The sequence below is a fragment of the Bidens hawaiensis genome, unplaced genomic scaffold (assembly GCF_021521415.1).
Source record: "Bidens hawaiensis isolate Kalapana, Puna unplaced genomic scaffold, B.hawaiensis_p1.1 tig00059815_1, whole genome shotgun sequence".
NCBI classification, from domain to species: domain Eukaryota; kingdom Viridiplantae; phylum Streptophyta; class Magnoliopsida; order Asterales; family Asteraceae; genus Bidens; species Bidens hawaiensis.
Window position 1 is genome coordinate 25943 of NW_027500761.1, and position 11580 is coordinate 37522.

The 11580-nt window shown below is 34.6% G+C and overlaps 1 pseudogene; it reads right to left on the reverse strand.

Moving 5' to 3' along the window:
- Positions 1 to 831: 831 nt before the first annotated feature.
- Positions 832 to 10631, reverse strand: LOC143602774 (protein FAR1-RELATED SEQUENCE 5-like; annotated as a pseudogene).
- Between the last annotated feature and the right edge of the window lie 949 nt (positions 10632 to 11580).

Below are 11580 nucleotides of genomic sequence, written 5' to 3' on the forward strand. Positions count from 1 at the left end.
ACCTACACATACACCAACATAAAAAAGTGGTGCCTACATGACAAGGCGCGTGCGCATGTGTATGTTCAAAGTCCAATGAGACGTCATAACACACAAGTAAGGCCATGATGTGTACGAACAAAGAGATATGTGTGCGTTGATAGATACCGACGTATACGCGTAGGGACGTGAACGTTTGGGTGGGGACATATATACCAACGGATGTAAGTGCATGCATGTGGGCGTACGAAAATACGATGTCACTGCGTATGCGCATATGCAAAAGTGTTAACGCGCGCAGCCAATAGTATGTATGCGAATGTTTGACAGAGTTATATGTGCACGTTTGTGAACCTGTGTGTTCGTATGTGCGTGATAGCCGATGTACGGTATGTTATGTAAGAGCATGCGTTGGCGTCAACCACTAAAGTGGCTGTATGTACAGGCAGAGTTGAACAGACATTTCGACGTACATGGTACATCTGTTTATAACAGCAGGCGTGAAGTTTTAAAAAGCACTTGTTCATCAGTTATAGACTAGTAGATATACGGTTACACATATAGAATTGCGAAAGGGAAGTTTGTAGTAATTGTTAAACACATTGATCCTTGGTTCTGCCATTCAAGGTGAACAGGTGTTATTGAAGCAGTGGGTTTCGAGACACAGACGTAGAATAGTTAACAATAATTTGCCAAGGGCTACGTGCATAACTAAGCAAACAAAGGGTCCACAAAGGCGGGTATATATAAAACATATGAAAGTCTAGAGAAAACGATTGTTTAATATAAAAAGAAAGCTAATCAAGACGAATACTCTGGTTTCTCAAATATAAATGAAAAAAAGAAAAAAAACAAAAAACACAGTCTTTTAGTCTTTATAACTCGAGTCGGTGTCGTTGCTGTCATCAGATTCTTCAGATGAGTCCGTTTCAGATGTGTAAACGGTCTCGTCGGTTTCCACATATTCCATACCTTGTTTGTCCATCATTGCTACTTTATCTTTTCTTGCCTGGAGCCTGTCTTTTCGCCGTTGCTCACGCTCCTTTCGCTTGCGTTCTTTTTCGAGCATAACTTTGTTATGGTTACGTGAGTCGTGACCACGAACATGTTTGTCACATTTCTTGCAAAACCTTTTTGGTTTCTTGCTTTTCTTTTTGGCCATCTCACTTGGACCTGTCTTGCGCTTGCGGGACCCATAACCCTTATTTCTAATCCTTGTCGGTGGAAGTATGGTGACCTTTTCGGGTATCTTGTAACCAATCAAATCTTGGATTATGGCAGACTTGCTGTTGTATGAAGGTTCGCAAGGAATTTTCTCCCAAAATTTGTTCTTCATCTACTACATTTGGTCAACCAAGGACTGAAGAAGTTCTGTGTTACCTCGTGCCCGGTCCGCGCACTGATTGGTCAAAGTCAAAAACTGTTCCCTCAGTTTGGACCTATCGTCTAGAGGAACTCCGTATCTGGATTCAATCTTGAAAAGTGACGATGGTAGGACGTCACTCCTCCACCGTGTTGGGATGTATTTTTCAGGGATTTCCTCTATTAGCTCGATTTGGAAGACTTTAAAAACGTGTCTACATAGGTAGCCAATGCGAGTGAAGCTCTTACAGGAACACGAAAAAGTGTTGTCATTGAGATTGTGAGTCACCTGCATAATAAGTTAAAAAAGGGTTAGATGTTAATGACATGAAATTATATAAACTCTAAGTTTAAGCTGTGGTGATACGTGATGAAACATGAACCTTGAATTCACCAACAAACCCATTTCGTTTGTCCTTGTGATTGATAAAGTGAATGTTCAGTCCGTCTTCTGACTCAAGACGAGTACGTGCACAATGATACAGTCCCCTTGTAATCTCTTTCTGAACCTCTTTAAAAATCGTTATAGTGTAGACATATGATGCGTGGCGCTCGATTGGCAAAGGGGTCTCCAAACGAGGTGTCTGTGTTGTCGTATCATTTTGCAATTTGTGTTGCACGTATCGTTGAGCATTCAATGCCATTTCAAAACAGTTCATGAATTGAACAAGATTGTTGCCTAGGCTATAATATACTTTGAACTGTGAATTGGAACTCTCACACCGGGAGGTAGTCTTCATTAGGCAACACATTGGAAGCTCTCTAAAGTAAGCCGGGACCCAAATTTTTTTAATAGCAAACATGTCTTTTAACCATTTGTGTTTTCGCTTAAGTTGAATTCGTCAATCAAATCATGCCATCTAGATTCAAAGGTCTCTGGCTTGATGAACACATTCCAAACCAACTTATTAACACGACACCTGATTTCTTCATTAACCTGAATCTCTCCCTTCAGCTTAAACAAAAAAATCCACAAGTCAATAATATGTTTGAAAGTGTTACACGCGACAAAAAAAGTAGAATTAAAACCAGATTCATACCTTAACAGGTATTTTATTTGTAACATGACACATGCACAGTCTATGTGTGGATTTGGTCAAAACACTTGAAACGGCTTGTTTCATAGCCACATCCTGATCAGTCAAGACCAACCTGGGCTGCTTGCCATGAGCTGTTATGAACGCATTTAGTAACCACTGGTAAGAGTCAATCGTCTCATTATGTATTAAGCCAGCACCAAAGGTAACACATTTCTTGTGGCAATCCACGCCCGTGAAAGGGACAAAAATCATATTATGCCTGTACGTACACAAATGTAAGGGATATGAAATATTAATGAAGGGTGTTGCAGGAAAAGATAATCGCACAATCATTACCTGTTTGTTCCGTACGTAGCATCGAAAGCTAGCACTTCACCAAACATACTGTGGTTGCATCTAGATATGTTGTCACACCAGAATATTGACCTTAGATGACCTTTTTCAGCTTTGTATTGGAAAAAAAAATCCTCCAAATTATTCATGTTGTCGGAAAACCTATCAACAATCATTTGAGCATCCGCATCAGCTACACAAGACCTAACATTGCGAGCATGGTTCTTAAAGTCAGACTTTGTTCATGTGACCAAGTGTTGGCCGCCCTTCAGGGATGATTGCACACAGTGAGCAACGGTTGGACCGAAACCGGCAGTTTGAAGACTTTGAATTAATTTCTTTTCTGTAAACTGTAGCTGTCTTCGTCCTCGGGTTAGGTCCATATTATAATCATTGACAAGGCCATGATTGTGAGCCTCTATGAAATTATATATCTCAAACCCGACTGATGTTGATGGAACTTTAAGTCTAATACATGCAGTGCAACCGGTGACCTTTATATTCATGTGGCGTCGCTTGGTAGATGACGATGAGGTGTCCATGGTATCGAAATCTTTGAAACGTGGGCTACCGGATTTGCTACATACCATATACCTATGGGAGATGGCACCTTTTGTCCGTGTTGAGGTTGAGATCCTAACGTCAAAACCAGCTTTGGATGCGTAAGCCTTGTACATAACAACAACATCATCCCATGTTTTAAAATGTAACCCGATGGAAGGTTTTTCATCTGATGGAACATTTGGGATCCAATATTTTGTCCCATCAGATGCGTACGTGTAGTTTGGTTGGTCATTTTCTGCATGTAATACTAAATCAACAAGTCAAACAATATACTAATAATTGGATAATAATAATAATAAATGATAATGAAAGTAAGTGTAAGTAATGAAACTTGGTTAATTCTTACGTTCAAGGCTAACAACTTGTGGAACACTCGACTGACCGAGTAACGTCTCATTAGTTTCTGGGATAATGGTTTGAATCTCGGGAACATCATCATTTCTTGGAAAAACGGTTTGAATATCGTTAAAATGACTAGATACTGTTAAAAATGAGTAAAACCTAGATCATTATACAAACAAAAATGACATTAAAAGATCATTATTGAAAAAGATGAATACTATCAATAAAAGAAGATGACTACTACTTAAAAAACATTAAAAGATCAGCATATTATTAGCATTTAAAAATTATCAGGCTAATTGCAACATTATATTTGTTTAAAATACCTAGTTATTGAAATTGTATACCATTATGACTAACATAATGTTTATAGAGATATGTCACTAGCAAAATAAAACGAGTATAACAAGATTGTAGGCGACATACATACAAAAAAAACTACGCATTTGAGAAAATGTAGATACACACAGAGAGGAGTCCATACATACAACTGTATGAACATACATACACACAAAAAAAAAACTATACACATTTGAGTAAATGTACATACATACAGAGAGGAGCCCATACATACAATTGTATGAACATACATACACACAACAAAAAAAAACTATACACATTTGAGCAAATGTACATACACACAGAGAGGAGTCCATACATACAACTGTATGAAGATACATACACAAAAAAAACCTATACACATTTGAGAAAATGTACATACACACAGAGAGGCGTCCCTACATACAACTGTATGAACATACATACACACAAATGAATGAATCAAACCAAAATATACCGACGATATAAAAAGTTAAGGAAACAAATATTGTTTTGTGTTTTATATAAAATAAATTGATAAAGTGAGCAAAATGTGGTTTCTAATACTTGGACTGCGTGATTAACGTGAATTTGTGTAGTTGATAAATTGAGCAAAATGTGGAACTTACTTTCGTAATTATTAGTCGGTATGATGCTTGACTGAGGATTATGTGAAGATGAAACATGGTCCATTGCACCTAATAATTTGAGAAAAGCTGATAAATTATGTGAAGATGATAGGTTAAGGTGTGGAAGGTGTGGAACAAACTGATGCTTGACTGGAACAAACTGATGCTTGACTGAGGATTATGTGAAGATGATAGGTTAAGGAAAATAAACAGTTTTTATAATAATAAAGACCCATTTAAGGCTGAATATTCAGTTAAGCATGTAAAAGATAATGATTTTGATCTTTCATAAAAAAAATATTCATATATATCTTGCAATACATCAAACATTGAACCAAATTAACACTAAAATTAAATAGAAAAAAAACATTAAATGCTAAGTAATTATAAATCATAAGATCAAAACATCATCAGTTACCAGAAAATTCATCCTATTAGTTTTGTTGAAACGTAATAAATTAAATTTCAATTCTCACGGATAATTTGAAAACATTGGTAAATCGAAATTAGATTGGTAAAACGAAATTGATGTAAAGATTAACGAGAAGTAAAACCTGATTTTCCTGAACCGATAAAGATTTAGGGCTGATTTAGGGAAGAATAATATTGGGCATAACATACGCCTGTTGAATATCACAAACGAATTGGACGTTATCTTCAACAATCAATCTAGACACGATATGCGATGATGGTTTGAAAGCCTAGTTATATGGGATTGTGAAATCAAAAATTGAAAGTGACGATCGATGAAGACGAGGTATACGCAGGTTATTAAAACATACCAAATATAAAAAATATATGATATGACCTGTTTACCCTTTAACATAAATTAAAAAAAAGAAAGAAAATACATGATTGGTTAATATCACTTCTCGCTGTAAAAAAACTTCTGAAATGAACCAATACCTATATATATATATATATAGGGGTAATATTTTGAGAACTTGATGAGTTGTAAGAATTTTAAGAACTCAATTTTGGACCAAACATTTAATTAAATGAGTTAGAATATGTGGGTGAGATTAAATTTGATTAAAAAAATAATCAGGATAGAGAATAAATATGTTTGTTGATTACACAAGTTTAAACTTTAGTTACACATGTGTAAAAAGTCGATTCGGTGTGTAAAAAATTACGGTAATTTTTTGTACATTACTTACATTTACGTATTACACATGTGTAAAAAAAATTCAAAAAAAAGTTGTTACGTTGAGTTCTTTAAACTCAAAGAGGTTCTCAAAAGAAATAAGTCCTATATATATATATATATTATTAATCTGATTTATATCATAATTTAAATGTATGTTTTATTTGGATTGCTGGTGGCCTTACTGTCTTTAACATTTCTAGTTTCACGTAATTAACATATTTGGTAAAATGTTTCTTTCAAAGAATTAAAATATATAAAAATACTACTACTATGTTTGTTCTCTTATTAAGCATATTCGATGGTACAAAGTGGCTTCGTAGAAATGTCGATCAAACGTGGAGTCGAAGATATGTGGCGTGTTTCTCGTTTTATTTAGCTTTTGGTCAAAGAATTTGGTCAATACTAAATAATTTTCCAAGTCATCCGAATTTACGTCGTCCATTCGCCAACCTCAACTCCTAAAATGAAAGACCACTCACCATTTTCTTTCATATATTTTTTCAAACCTATTTTGTGAAATTAGTTATTATATAATATTTTCATATATTTAATTTTTATTCTACTTTTAATATATATATAGGAAATAAAACCGGTTGGTATGGTTTACTTTTGTTACATTAACAACAATAAACCCAAAAAAACAATTTAGTGAACGCCGAGAAGTATTGATATTCATATAGCTTATGACAAAACAAACATTGTATTTAAAATGACGTGTTTTTGATTGGTAAACACGCTCATTGCTGCTGCGAGTTGCGAAGTTGATCGATATCGAGTATGTTCGTGAGGGTATCCTAGCAAAACCCAACAAATAAATTTAACGCCCGAGTACCAATAGTTATCATATTTAAAAAAAAATTGAAAAATAATATATATCTTAATGACGTGGCATAGGTAAAACCCGCTCGATGAGGTGGTGAGTCAATGCAAATTCGGTCGGTATCGGTTATGTTCATGACGGTACTAGAAACGACACTAGAGCTAATCCCAAGAATAAATTCGTCACATAGCATCCTTAAAACTCGCTCGTTGCAAGTGCGTATCGAGGTAATTTCGGTTGTTACTGGTTAGGTTAGTAGAGTATCGATTCTAAACCCAAAATTAAACCAAATCAAAAACTCAAACATATAAAAAGCAAATTATTAAAAAAACGTCAAAAATATTAAAAAAAAACAAGTAAAAAAAATTAAAAAAAAAATGTCTTAGTGCTATCCAACCAGATAAAAATAAAAGAAAACAAATAAATAAAATTTACAAAAAACTGGCATGGAAATTAAATACGACAGGGGGAGGGGTAACATTTTACTTCAACTCAGTTATTATTATTATTTTTTTATATAGCTTGTGCTCAATTTAATTTAATAAAAATAAAAATATTTTACATAATGCAAAAGTATTGGAAAGCTTTACCTTATAGAGTTATAGTTACTAAGTTTTTGAATATGTGACGATTTACAATTCTTTAAATTGATTGTGATTTGATTTATATTTATGATATTTAAAATTATCATGTTTATCAAATCAATAGTTAAACGAGTTGACACTGTCCCACCCAACGACTACTAACCGTAGGAAATAGGTCAAACGACACCTAGAAACGATCAGCAACAACGAAGAAGGGTGACGGGTCATAAAGTTCCCACGCCCAACATCACCACTAGTAGCTTATTTCTTGCATTTTAATTTTCGCATTAATTACTTGTAATTTCAACTTCGTAAATAAAAAAAAAAAATTGTTTTACATGTTCTCATGTAGTTTAGGGCGTGGTAAGTTTAGGTCTTTAGGAGCTGTTTGGTTCATTCAGATCTGAATGAGCCTCTATCCCATTCAGCAACAACAAGTCTAAATGATTCAGGCCTAATTTTAACCATTCAGATGTTTTTCTGTTTGAAACCAAACAGTCTAAAGTCTGAATGAATCAGATGTTTACATCTGAACAGATGTATACAAACTACCATGAAGTGTTGCAAAAATAGATTCACAAATCTTAAATCTTTTGTGTACTTCCACGCCAACAAGTGTTTTGTCATTTTGTTTAACCCACAATTATATAATATATTGAAAACCTTCTAGAACGGTTGTTTGTTCCCTTGAATTTCTTCCCACGTCTTCTCCAACACCGGTTCTTCGCACTATATGGAGCCGTGGAGAATAAATAACGGTGATTTTGATATTGAAAGATGATTCCAAATGGAATATGCATCCCGACCACTGCCATTTATGATTTCGAAAATAAACTAATTTTTAGTTTCTTATTCATAAAGCCCATGTAATTTGATTTTGGAAGGGATTTGTATATCGGGTGAAAACGTTATGTTCTGGGAATCATTAATCAATATTTGTAAATTGTTTCTCTGTGGTGCAATGAACAAGAAGAATTGCAGGGATAAACCAATGATAGTGTTTCTTGCACTTATTATGCGACCTTGAGGCTGGTGATAAAGGAGGATACAATATATTTACCCAGAATTTGCAGACAAGTGGAGCTTATTGTGTGAGATATGAGACTTCAAAAATAGAGGTAATTCAGTAGTCTTTGTATTATGTATTATTCGTGTGAGGTCCTCAGTTTCATTAATTGATGGATTCTCTTCACATATGAGTTCTATATTTTAGAGTTAATTAGGACTAATAACTTCTTATAAGTAGATAATATTTTCCTTTTGGTCAGAATTTACCAATAGGTGAAAGGTGTATATAGGAGTAAGAACAATTAACTAGGTCCACGTAGTTTGCTGGAAATTTGTTTAAATTTGGGGTTGAACACTTAATTTGGGCTCAATTCATGCGAAAAACATATGCTATTGGCTGGAATTGGTTAGGTGTGTCATTTTAAGGTAAACTGGTATTTAGACCCGCCGCATTGCAACCATTCAATGAAGTATGTAACCCTTGAAACATAGTATATTTAGAAGCCCAAACAATCCAATATACAGAGCAATGACTATATATTCTATCAAAGGTGAGTGATTTCCCTCAATATACACAGCAACACTTAAGATGAACCTGTCAAGTTGGCGCTTTTGAAATAATGCAATTAGTATGTGAACTGGATGTTTCAGCACCATGTATATATTACCATCAAATTGCGCGTTGATTAACATAGAAAATAAGACTGCCCACAAAGATGAAATTAATGGAAGCTCTTATGGTTCAAACAAAAGTAACCTCAAATAATTAATGATTAGTGTTTCTCCAAAGTCCAAATCAGAAGTATTCAAGCTACAATAGAGAGAGAGAGAGAGAGTAGGTGTAGATAGAGAAAGAGAAATGGTGAAGTACTGAAGTAGAGAGAGAAGCCAGATCATAAATTTCAAAACAACTGATGAGAACACGTAGCAAAAATGGTGATACCTGGCAATAAACCAGCTAACTGATCGGAAGGAAAATCAATGGATTACACGTGGTGTGATGTACATATTTATGTACAGTTGTTGATGTACAATATCTCCCGATATTATATATTTATAAATGTTGAAATAATGAAATGGAAAGGGTTGGGTTGACCCTTATCAACTAAAACAATTTACGATGTTGTATGCATTCGAAATAAACTTTTTACAATTTTGAATACCCAACCCTACTTGCAGGGCCGGCTTCGAGAAGGAGAAAAAAATTTTGGTCCAACGGCAAAAAAATTTTTTGGGCCTTAAGTAAAAGAAATATTTTGTTGGGTTTAAACAATTTAATGCTAAATGGACTTATTTGATTATGTTTTTAGTTGTGTAAAAAACTTTTGTATAAAAATAAGCTTAAAAATGTCTCAATTAAGACTAGAACCCATAACCTTTTGATGTCATACCCTTTGGCCATTAGATCAAACTAGTGGTTATGTAATTGTGTTGAAACATTGATTATACATATTTTTTTTCATAAAAGTACATATAACTTTAAAAAAAAAAATCGGGCCTAGCGGGGTGTCGGACCTGTGACCGTCGACTACCCTGCCAATACCCTATAGACGGCCCTGTTGGAATGCTCTTGAATCTTGATCATCAACGAAGAGGTGTTTAGAAGGTATGAAGTAACACATTTTCTTTTCGATCAATATAAGTTCACCAATTGATTGTTGGAAGGTATTAAGTGAAAGCGGCATTCATCACTGGCAGGCCCGGCTCCGAGAAAGCAAAAAAGTAATTAGGCAGAATGCGAAATTTTTTTGGGCATTAAATAAAAAAGAGTATTCTGTTGGTTTAAACAAATAAATTTTTATATAGGTTTACTTGGTTATAATTTGGGTTGTATAAAAAATTTTGTATAAAAATAAGATTAATCATGTCTCAAATGAGACTTGAACACATAACCTTTTGGTTGAAAATAATACCCCTTTGCCACTAGACCAAGTTAGTGATCATGTAATTAAGTTTAAACATTAAATATACATATTGTTTTTAATAAAAATAAATATCATTTAAAAAAAAATTCGGGCCTAACGGGGTGTCGGGCCTGTGGCCGTCGACCACCCTGCCACCCCTATGGGCCGGCCCTACCTACTTGGCTAAAATGTTTTTGTAGTAATGACAAGAGCTCTCATAGGTTGTATCTTTTTCTCACTGTGTGAACTGTGAACGATGACTTCACTTTTTCCATTATTTATAAAAGAGAAAATTCCAATAATAGATTCACATAAAAAATAAAAAAAATAGGAAAATATGATCCTTAATTCACGTACACAGTATCAACTCAACTCAACACAATCTACGGCAATAAATCAATTAACCGATTCAAAACAAGTAACCGATCATAAGAGCGATAAGAGAAGCAACAGTCGTAGGAGCAAACACGCCGACGTCTGAAGCCGGACCGGGTGCAACTGCCAGAGCTTCTTGAGCTGCAACATTTCTCACGGCGGAAACGACCATCAACATAACAGCCACGGCGACGAAGAGGTTCATCATCTTCTTTGATTCCATTGCTTTAATTTGAATGAGTGATTGTGAATTGGTGGATTGTGAATTTGGGGGTTAGGGCTAGGGTTAATATTGAGTTAATATAGAAGTGATGATAAACTGTGAAGATGATGATGTTGAGTGGTTGAGAAGATGATGATGATAATGAATTGAGAAGATGGCTGAGAAGATGATGATGATGATAATTGAGAAGATGAGCTGCTCTATTATTATCATTGTTGTTGTTATTGTTATTATTATTATTATGACAATGACTACTTTACCCTTCACCATTAACGGTCAAAGGACGGTCAACTGACGGTAGGAGTCAAAAAAACCCGCCCAAGAAATCCAATGGTACAACATGCGCAAAGTCTTTTCTGTGGTTAATCCATCTCGCGACGATATTTTCTAGGGAGGCAAATTGGAATTTTCTCTTTATAAAATATAATTTATGTTGCATGCTATTAAAACTTAATTTTTTTTTGTTTTAAAATTATGGGATAAGAGAGGCATGCATCTTGCTCTTTGGGGGTTATAAGGTAGGAAATAGTTGGAGTACAAATGAGTGAATGACAATTTTGATATGTGGAGTAGGTAATTTCATATGCATGCTTTGTGTTTTTTTTTTTCACAATAAGTTTATTTATGTTATATTTGAACTTTTAATGCAGCAAAATGTATGTAGCAGACATGAAGGAATATTATGCAAGATATGGTGGTTGGAATGGTTTGTTAGTGTAGTCTAACTTCTCTTGTACTCATTGCTTAATCGAGTTGTACGTTGATCTTAGACAAATATTGTTTTCATTTACAATGCAAGAAAAGCAACTTACACCATTATGGCATTAAAATACCCCGTCTATCGGACGGGTATAAAACTAGCTCGTTATGGTTAGACAATTTGTTGTCATTCGTGGGGAGTTTACTTACTCAACGGAAGCTCTTAAATATCTTCAAACTAGTGGTCGGT